The 8,505-nt window shown below is 40.6% G+C and overlaps 1 long non-coding RNA gene across 2 annotated transcripts; it reads left to right on the top strand.

Moving 5' to 3' along the window:
* Positions 1-1,066: 1,066 nt before the first annotated feature.
* On the top strand, positions 1,067-7,523 carry LOC122986688. Of its 2 annotated transcripts, none has more exons than XR_006404352.1 (3): positions 1,067-3,648; positions 6,663-7,309; positions 7,411-7,523. It is a non-coding gene; the product is annotated as an uncharacterized LOC122986688 (long non-coding RNA). The 2 variants fall into 2 exon arrangements; XR_006404351.1 differs by lacking the exon at positions 1,067-3,648 and having other exon boundaries at positions 6,574-6,761; positions 7,266-7,309.
* Positions 7,524-8,505: the final 982 nt, after the last annotated feature.

Raw genomic sequence — 8,505 nt, 5'->3', positions numbered from 1 at the left:
CACTTTGCATCCCGGGAGTAAAATAGCCTCTGATTAAACAGCTAAAATGAAATCCAGCAGAGCTTTGGGCAGTGATGACCCGAGTGGAAAACGGCTGCTTTAACAGGGACGGCATCACGACTTGGTGGCTATATTGCCAATATAAAGTCTTCTAGTATGAGGTTCATCTTCCTTCGCGCTCAGCCAGACAGCTAGTATAATTAGATATTGATAGAAGGGCAGTAATTAATGATGAGTCTGCCAGCAACATTATCTGCCCTGCAATTTCATCCAGACGTCCTGTGCTGATTGGGCCAGTGGGTCACATAGACACAGCCAATCATTTGTCAAGGTCCCTGACCTGAATCTGTTGTAATGGGATGGAGTCGAGCAGTGATAGAAACCAACAAAAATTCCCTGCTCCTTCCACGGTCAATAGTTTCGAGAGATGGCTGCGAGCTCCGGGCCTTTGCAGGATGGATTATCCTTAATGATCACTGTAGTTTTTTTGTTGTTTTTCAATTTTTACCAAAGAATATCCCCGATCTGTTTATTTTAAGTCTCTGTGAATGTTGTTTTCTGCTGCAACAGAACAGAATGTTACGATAGTTCACAGTAAACAAAGTCCTCTCGCAACCATAAAATAAAGAATCATTCGGAGAAAATGCAAATGAGGTGTTGATTATGCATCATAAACCCTCGAAGTAAAGAAAAAAACAGAAACAATAAACTAGACTGTGTGCACTGCAAATAGCAGTTTTAAAGATGAATATTTGCATTAGAATTATCTTTTTAAAATGTTGAAATAAAACTTAATAATTACTCATTTAAATAAAAACAGACAAGATACTGGATTTATTATTAGTTTTTTCATAAAGGAAACCCAAGTAATAAAGCACATCTGTAGTAAAAAGCAAGTAAAAAAAATACCTAAGCTGTAAATTGTATCTTCTTAATTTAATTTTCACCTGTATTTCTCAAATAAATCACATTTTAACACGGTTGGATAAAAATAATCAGAATTAACAGGATGTGTGTGAAACTATTTTATTCACATTTCATTTGATACATTTACATGAAACTGGCAAATATCATATTAAGTGCAAAACATCACACGTCAAAACAATAATTATATGCGTGTGTGATAACTTCACATAAATTCACAATATGCTCTTCTTCTTCTTCCACATGTGAAAACACGAATTTGACACGTGTTTTATTTTTGCAAGTGAATCCTTATCATCCTCCAGACCTGACCGCATCAGAGACGAGTTCATGTACTTTGAGTCCATTTATTACTGTTTGTTTTTTGGAGACTTTTACAAGTGTCAGACAAAAACCACCTGACCCGTCTCTCTGTAAAAACCTAACAGGGAGTTAGAGAGACGTTTGTGAGTTTTAATGCCTGTTGTGCTTTGACAAGTTTTTACAAGCTGCTAAAAACAGCAGAGAGAGAGAGAGAGAAAGAGAGAGAGGTAATTGCACTCCAAAAAAAGTTTTTGGTGGAAACATGAGTAATCTGTCTGTTTGGATAGTGTTGACATTTAGAACAGGACTGATGAGTGCTGTACTGTTATTCAAACAATGAACAGAGGAGTGAGAGAGGGAAAGATAAAAGAATAATAAATGAACTGTAACTGTACGTGCTTTGAAAGAAGGACAGAAAGATGGAAAAAAAGAGGCAAAAATGTGTGTTCATGTTAGTCTGTGAGCTGTGTGACAGGCAGGAAGGTGAATCACAGGCGGTTTGTCCTCTCTGCCTGCAGGAATGTATGTATGTGTGGCAGGTCTGTGTGTGTGTGTGTGTGTGTGTGTGTGTGTGAGTGATGGCTGCGTGTCTGAGCTCGGGTTATGTGTGTGCACTGGTGTGTGTAATGAACGCCACCATCGGCCCCGACTCCCCCGCCTCCTCATCTCCTCCCCCCAACTTCCCCACACACTGCATCCTGTACATGACCACTCCCATCAGCAACACCCCCATCGCCTCTCCTCTCTCTCTCTCTCTCACACACACACACACACACACGCACACACACACGCACACACACACACACACACACACACAGATGGTAGCTGTACACAGTATTTTTCTCCTAATCACAATCACGTTTAGAGACAATCACATCCAGGAAGATCAGTTCTGGTCTCTCCAACTTCACCCTTGGCTGCGTTCGAACCCACAGGAAGAGCCTGTTCTCCGCCGGCCTCATTTGAATAATGGCTTGAGGTTGTTCACAGAAACGCATAATAGTGATAAATTGGATTTTAAGGACCTTATCAGACTATCCAATGAGAATGTGCTGTAAAAAAAAGTAAGAAAAGAAAAAAAAAGGAAGGGGCAGGGACAGATGTGGGACAGAGTGGAGATGTGGCGGTGAGCACATGTGGGATTTATATCAGTCTTTGAAATCTGAGATGCTTCTAGGTGGTGAAAACGGTGCAGACAGGAGAGGAAGTTTTATATGAGGGGAGGTCAGCTCGCAGATTTGCGCAATTAAATCGACAAATGACTTAAAAGAAAAGTTTGTTCCTTTTTTTTTTCTCACAGAAACAGGTGAAACGACCACGACCTCTTAACGACCACGACCGGGTGGCGAGCGGTCGTTTCGTATATTTCAGTGAGATCAGGCTGTGCTTTCCAAAACTGTTACGAATCGCTGTTAAAGAATATTTATGTCTTATGGTGCGACAACGCTGCGGTTAAGGTCTGGGTAGGTTTAGGCACAAAAAAACAGTCGGGGAGGTTTTGGGAAATATTACGGTTTCGGTTAAAATGAGCACTTGAAATGTTGCGTGGGTTAAAGTTACAACTCCCTTAAAGTTAGGTAACCTTCATCGCCATGGCGACAATAAACACCACTACAATCGTGGTTATGGTTCTTAAAAAACAGTCTTGACTTGTGGTTGGAAACAGGAAGTGAGCAGCAGTCCACTTTTTGCCATCCATCTATCGAGCCATCCACCCAACCCAAACGTCTCCGAATATGGAAATTTGTGACCTTATATAAACGTCGTCTGAACTGTGTTACTTCTCCGGGTCATATTCGTGTGTCTACTACAACAAAGGATCCTAATTGACTTTCCGTTGGCATTGTTTCTGTGGTACCGGCACGTAACTTTAACACGTTACGTGCCACCGCCGTGTAACGCGATGTCGTGGTCATTTCATGTATTTCTTTGAGATCATGCTGTTTTTTTTCTTTGTGGCCTCATTCACAGACCGAAACATCTGGGGAAATATATTGCGAGTCGGAGGTCTGGAGAATTTCTAACAGCCGTGAGATCTTCCAGTTGGCGGAAAGAACTACAAATCTGTCCACAAACTAGTGCCTAAACAGTAATAACAGTTCAATGTGAATAAACCCCAATAAAATCCAATACAAGCCCAGCAAATACTCTCTCTCTCTCTGTCCGGGGACCTCCCAGCTGCACAGCCGGTGCTGAAGTGGGCGGCGCCGCATCCGCTGACTCTACCGTCCTCCCAGCTGAGCGGCCGGTGCTGAAGCCAAAGCTGCTGGCGGCTCCACCCGTCGACGGAAGCTTCAGCTGGATTTAAAATAACTCCTTGAGCTCTAATGTCGATCGAAAATGGCCCCATTCACCAATAACAGCGGATTATCCAAAATGAATCCCAGTTGTCTCCGATGAAAGTTTTTAAAACAACCCGAGGTAAAAATAGTAACTATGAGTATGTGTGTTCTAGTGTTTATATAGTGGGGGAGGTGTTAGTTACCCCTCTATGTCATCGAGCCACCGTTTCAGGCCTGCCCAAAAAATCATGAACACAGAAATGGCAAAAAAACAGTTTAACGCTGTAAATCCATTAAACAAACTTTATTTGTATAGCACCTTTCATACAGATTAGCGCAATTCAAAGTGCTTTAAGGCCAATTCATGGTTCTGTGTTCTGTGTCCGCGGACAGCTGCAGACTTGCACATGGATGCACATCCTTTTCTGTACATACTACAATCAGGGGTCTGCATGCACAGAAGTGTTTTTCTGATAAGCCTTTAAATGCAATATGTTACTCCAACTGTAATGGATCTTATTTCAGTGTTTTAACGCATTTCAGTCTGAATGAAGCTGAGGAGTTCCTGCATGTGGCACTGCAACAAGAAAAAGTCGTAAAAAGAAAACACTGTGTGTGACCGCTTGATGAAAATCGGAATACAACACATACAGTAAATGATACAAGTGTTCTGTTTGCTTTTTTTTTTAGTGAACATGCTGTTGGCACGCCTGTACTACGTACAGTCCACACTGTGACAAATTTTGAAACATTGGCAGATGATGACATTTACGCCACGCTGACACCTGCGGCCGTGCAGACGTGGACGCTATGAACTGGCCTTTACAGATGATAATAAGACAGAACAAATCTAAAGAGTGAAACAATTTGAAACAAGCACATGAGAAATTAAAATAGATTTAAAATACAAAAGGATGAACAGATAAAAGACCATGACAAATAAAATAGATAAGCTACAAGCATGATGTCTGCCAGTCAACATGAAATGAATAGGACGAGTGTGCACAGTGTCACCTCCAGGTGAGAGATGCACGAGTGATCACAGGTGATTCCATGCAGAAAACTAGGCAGATGTAGCAGACGTTCTCTAAACGAACCATTAGTTTCTGAAGCAGGAGGCCAGTGTACTGTGTGTCCAACGGAGGCCGGGTGCACGCTCGTCTCATTCATGCCTAGATCGTCTGAATAATTGATTGGATACATCTCATGCTACTGTTGGAACTTCTTCTGGAGAGATGTGTTGGTGAAATGTCAACACATTTCCACCCAATTAGCCCATTCTGCCGCGCATGAACTCTTTTGAAGAGTTATAGCGCCGCAAGGCTTCGAGGTGGAAAGCAAACTTGGTTCTCCGTGCCAAAGAAACGGTCACAGAAGAGCATGACATCAGTATAAATCGAGTGTACAGCATACCAAAAATATAAAACTGTTACCTGGATGTTTGGCAGTTATCTTTGTTATTATGTTTCTCCATATGGAGATTCTCTCTTAAAGCCAAGAACAAAACATATAATGAACACAAACGCTCCAAAACCACAGCTTGAAGTCACTCGACATACCTCAGATGTTCCAGGAAAGAGCTCGCCTGACCGAATCCCGCAGGCTCTGGCGTTAAACCAAGAGGTGCTCCATCAAAGCCTTGGTGCCCCTGAAGCATGACAACCTGGCCGTGACCAACATTAACCCATTCAGGGAAAGGCTGGCCATGCATATGGATTCCATATGGGTCATTCTCCTGGGCGTTAAGTAGCTGAGGTGATGGAAAGCCTCACCGCACCAGCACTTCCAAACTCTCTCTGTCTTACCCACTGTTACTAAAGCCAGGCTGAAACACAGGGCCAAACCACCGGTAATGCTGTGACTATGGGTCAACTCTAATTGTTCAGGTTGAGCAAGTCTGGCATAGTGTGGGCGAGCTTGGAACAATACAAAGAGAAATTGGTCCAATACTGATTTTTATAGCCTCAGGGCAAAAACCTGGAAAAGTGAACAGAGTGGTTGCAGTTTTCTTTGTTTTATGATGTTTTGTTCTTTTTATTTTAAGCTGTTAAATTGTATAGAGATGCTCGTAATGATCACATTTATTATTTTCATGTTTGAAGTGCACGGGATGTCATTAGTGAATTATCGCGTGCCAATTTTAGGCTGCAACCTCACTCAACTTTCATGGCTTCCACTTCCACACAAAAGCTGAAGGGGACCAAAGGTCTATTTCATTCATCAGGAGATGCATGCCATCCAGAAAACTGCTGCATATGGAGGAAAATCTGCAAGCAAGGCAAATCAAGAGTGAAGGAGGAGGAGGAGGAGGAGGAGGAGGAGGAGGAGACGCTCTCGTTGTAAACATGTTATGTGATCTACAATCAGTAGTGCTGTCAGAAATCTGATGATCAAAACAGATAGGTTGCCGAGTTGCTTTCCAACCGTCAGCCTTGGAGACATCCATCTGTGGATGGTGGAGAAGTGGAGGGATTTTCCTCAGGGGGGAAGGTACATCTGCCCCGATTAGTTTTTACTCCCATCATTCATATTTTGTCTTCACTTTCATATTGCACATTCAGATCTGAGATGCGCTCCAAGACGATATTAATGTGTATTTTCCCTACAACCGCTAAAGACATGTTGTTTTGATGTCTGATACGGATCACGAAACCACCCAGCAGACTTTCCCAGGAAAAAACTCTGAGCTCTCGGTTTCTTTTTTTTTTTTCTTAATATCTAAAAGCTGATTGTAGATATTATAAAAGGCTCGTGAGCTTCATATCTTTTACGTTCTACTGATAAAGAACGAGAGCTGTTTATTTAACTGAAGAATGGAAAAATAATCAGCTTCTATAATTTATCTTCAAACCAGACAAAAACATTCTTGTGTGAAATCTATTTCTCTCTTGAGTCAGGATGTATTTTTAAAATGAATTTTCGAATCTTTTGATGATCTGAAACTCTTCTTTATCAATTTTATTTCATTAAATCCATTTATATTTTATTATTATTGTTTTATTCCGTTTTATCTTTTTGTATTTTATCTTTTTGTGAAGCACTTGGTAACATTGTTAAGAAAAGTGCTATTTAAATAGTTTATGATTATTATTAATTAATGTTATACATAATGTACACTGCTCTGTATGTTGAAATAAATCTATCTTACTTCAGCTACAGTCGTATGAAATGCAGCTGCCAGATTTTAATATCCGTCTCTTGGCTTCTGCTGTGGCTCAGATTGATTTCAGTGGATTTCCAATAACTCTCAAGGTAACACATGTTTTGTCCTGTACATTTTTTTGAAATAACCTTGGATTAAAAGTCAAGCTTTAGGTCTTACAATATCTGTCTGACTATATGCTAAATGGTGTCACTAGCAGTTGGTTTCAGGTAATTAATCCTGTGTCCCTGTGTTAATTATTCATATCTTACATGCTAAATCATCAACAAAATCCCTCTTTTCCCGTAAAATGTAAAAATATTTTTGATGACACATCTTGACATCTTATATAAATGTATCCAAGCAAATAGCTAACAGCTAGCACAGTAATACCTATAGTGGAGGTATGTGTATGGATTTCAGCTGACAAAAACTTTATTTATATTTCCAAATAATAATGGTTTTGCTCTAATTTATTCATTCAACTCATCCGCCTCCTTATCTAACAACACCAGAAAGTAGCACAATACGAGGTTAGAGAGGCTTTGTGCCCTAAACTCATTTTTCCACTTTCCCAGTGGTCTTGTATAAATGCTTTATGTGTCAATGTTTAGAAACATGCCACTGAGACTTCTGCTACCACCCCGACACAATATAGGTGAGAGAAAATCTCATTTGTCATGTTTAAAGTATCACAAAATTACATTTGTGTGACTCAACAGCCATGTGAGTAATATCAATTACTCTGGATACTCCTAGACCGATTTCTGCTTCCTCCAGACTGCACACGGTGGAGAGTGAGACGACAGCAGCAGCAGCAGCAGCAGGGTGTGACATAAAGCAAAACCCTGAAATAAAGTATAAAATGAAAAACAAACAGAAAATCAAGATGATGATTTTTTGAGGGGGAAAAAAAAAAGATACCATGAACAGAGGCAAAACAAAAACATCTGGTCTGTTCAGTGTGCTATTTTCCACAGCTTTTCCACTGCATCCTGATTGTTGCCATTATTGTCAATTAGCTCAACATATGGCTCATGGAACATGACTAATGACAGCACATTATGTAAGCCTTATAAAGAACAGATCGTTGTTAGAGATTAGTCATGAGCCTGGAGATGGGAATCGCCCAGTGTCTGTCTCGGGGCATTGCCATTATCAAAGAGCAGAATCTACTGAATCTAATGGATACTAGCTGCAGCTTCTGGGAAGTCTTTGATTGTTTTCATCCTCATAAATGCCCGTTGAAAATTAAATTATTGTGCTATGAGTCATGTCACCCATTTGGGCTGAGTTACTGTTTGATTGCTATCCCTCCCTTTGTGTAAGAGAGTTGAGATTTATTTATTATAGCTGTAGTATAATTAGGTGTGTTTACATTTTAATTCCATCCGTGATTTAATCTTCTCATGTTTCCATGACAGACTTGTTAGAAAATACGTATACAGACAACGCAAGTTTTGCCAGGATAATGTATTCGATTTTGTACTCGATTGTGTGTACTCATGCATCCGTCCCTGCAGCATAATGATTTGTTTATGTGTGTGTGTGTCAGTGCTTGCTGTGCGCTGACAGCTCGGGAATGTGCTGTCTGTTATGAGACGCAGGCATAGCTCTCTCTCTTTTTTTTTTTTTTGTCAACATTCCCTCTGAACAGGGCGAAAGGGAGAACGAGTACTTTCTTGTCTTGTCATATTGAAGAATGGTTCTCATTTTTGGTTGATAATGCGCCTTCAAAATCTGTATAAATCACTGAGTTTTCACCTTTCAGTGGAGTCAAGTAGGTCGACTTTATGTAAAACTGAGTTCCACGGTGTCGACCTGAGTTGATACACTCATCAAAATTATGTTCAG

The sequence above is a fragment of the Thunnus albacares genome, chromosome 8 (genome assembly GCF_914725855.1).
Source record: "Thunnus albacares chromosome 8, fThuAlb1.1, whole genome shotgun sequence".
Taxonomy (NCBI): domain Eukaryota; kingdom Metazoa; phylum Chordata; class Actinopteri; order Scombriformes; family Scombridae; genus Thunnus; species Thunnus albacares.
Note: the sequence above shows the minus strand (reverse complement) of the source record. Positions and strands in the feature narration are given on the sequence as shown.